This window comes from Triticum dicoccoides, chromosome 5A, assembly GCF_002162155.2.
Source record: "Triticum dicoccoides isolate Atlit2015 ecotype Zavitan chromosome 5A, WEW_v2.0, whole genome shotgun sequence".
In the NCBI taxonomy this organism is placed as follows: domain Eukaryota; kingdom Viridiplantae; phylum Streptophyta; class Magnoliopsida; order Poales; family Poaceae; genus Triticum; species Triticum dicoccoides.
The window spans coordinates 247,579,523-247,581,849 of NC_041388.1; positions in this window are offsets into that span (position 1 = coordinate 247,579,523).

The following is a 2,327-nucleotide window of genomic DNA, read 5'->3' on the forward strand; positions in this document are numbered from 1 at the left end:
GTACCGATCCAAAGCTACGGATGTGCCTAGATCCGTTTCGTGCCGGATTGGGTTCCGAGCGGTACTACCGCACCTCTGGAGCGGTACTACCGCCCGAGGCACGGAAGTAGAATTCTACTTCCACTCTAGGTGCAATACTACCGTGCGATCCTGGAGCGGTACTACCGGGGCTAGAGCAGTAGTAAAATTTCACTTCCGCTTAGTGTTGCGGTACTACCGTTGACTTCGAAACTACCTTGTGGCAACTACCCAATCTTATTTCTACATGTTTCGCTCGTTTGGCTGTGGTCTTTGTTTTGATTCTTCTCGTTTCTCTCAAGTGTTCTTGTGTGTGTCTTAGGTGGTGGCTCCGGTTCACAGGCTCCGCGCTCGAATCCCAGTCGTGACACAGGCTCCAAGCGTCTGCGCAACCAAGAGGCTCCGGAGGGCTCCAATGCCCCACAACACCGCGCCAGGACCACCACATCCAAGATCAAGGAGCCCTCTATGAGCATGGATGATATGCCTCTCTCTGAGTTCATCCATCAGAGGAGGATCAACCCCTATGTGCAACCTCGTGAGAATGTTCGAGACTGTGATCTTTTCTGGACCAAGCAGCAGAATATCATCTACCTCGATGTGATTAAGTCCAAGCAGAACATCTATGTTCCTGTTCAGTGGATTGACTTGAATCATATGAGGAAGGACCGGGCATACTTTGGTGAGGCATTGGATGCCGTGGAGCAGTTTGGCATTGAAGACTTCATCTCGTTCCACAAGGATTTTGACCCTGAGATCGTGGCTCAATTCTTTGCCTCTGTTCACTTCCATCCGGATGAGGCAAGGACCATGACTTGGATGACAAATGGGAAGAGGTTGTCTGCTACATGGAAGGAGTTCATGGATATGCTAAAAGTTCTTGATCAGGGACTCAATGTGCCTGTTGGTGCCCGCCCTCATGCCAACTTAGAGTCCACCAACAAGAACAAGCTTCAGCCCTACTATGTGGAGAAGAAGTTTGCCAACAACAAGAAGACATGGGTGATCAACTCCTACCTTGATGTCATGTACCGGATCTTCTGCAACACCCTCTTTCCACACATTGGAGACAAGCACAAGGTGCATGCTTATCTCGTTGATATGATGCTTCTTTGTGAGAAGGCCCGTGTCCAAGTTCCTGGCATTCTTGATGTTTCTCACATCATGTGGTGTGAACTCCAGTTTGCGGTCCTCAATCGCAAAGTGCCTATCTATGGACCATACTTGCAACTCTTGATCTTGCAGACTTGGGAGAAGCTCTTTCCTCACGAAGAGTTTCTTGCTCCAGACTGGGTTTGTCATGAGCCCATCCGACTACGCCAGAAGAACAAGTGGGCCAATACCACTACCAGGGCTGAGGCTGAGGCTGCAAGGATGGAGGGTGATGAGGAAGAGGCTGAGGAGGAAGTGGCTGCTGGTCGTGCTAAGGGGTCCGCTCCTCCTTCTGTTGAGCCATCTTGGGCTAAGAAGCTCAAGGACAAGATGAATACTCTTTTCTGCATGCAAGCTAAGGGACAGTACATGACTCATGTTGCTTAGAAGGAGATTCTCTAGCACGACAAGAGGATCTTGAGGACGTTTGGTGAGCACGTGTCGAGCGGGTCTGAGAGGGTCGTCACTCCTGAGGCTGCCTGGATGGCGAAGCAGGGCTATCGGTGGTCTGAGTCAGAGGAGGAGGAGGAGACAATTCCCGCTGCCGAGACCGATGAGGAGCATGATGAGTGATCACTGCAGCTGAGCTACCACCTGTGTCGTAGGTGCCCTCTCTGCCTTTTTGGTGTCTCGATGCCAAAGGGGGGGAGAGCGTAGGATTTCCGGGTTGAGTCTTGTTGCTTTCGTGCTTTGGTTTGTGTTTGTGCTCGTGTGCTACCAGGAAACTTCTATCATATGGTGTGAGACATATGCACTCTAGATTTATCTTATTATCTAGTTTCTTGAGGTACTTTGTGAGCTCATGTTATTTTGTGCCCCTATCTTCATGCTCACTTATCTGACCTTGCTTCTATGCTTAGTATCCTTCTTATTTTAGCAAGGTTTGCCACGTCTCCAAAATATAGGGGGAGTGGTGATCCTAGTATGTGTGCCATGAAGTCCAAAGCATATCCACATAGTGCACACATCTAGGGGGAGCCCATCTATATTCTATAGATGTTGGGTTTGCCTACGTTTTATTTTATATCCCTATGTGCAAATCCTGTATTGTCATCAATCCACCAAAAAGGGGGAGATTGTAAGGGCATATTTATCCCTTAGTAGTTTTGGTGATTGATGACAATGCTTTTGTGGACTAATTGTGTGCATTGAGCATT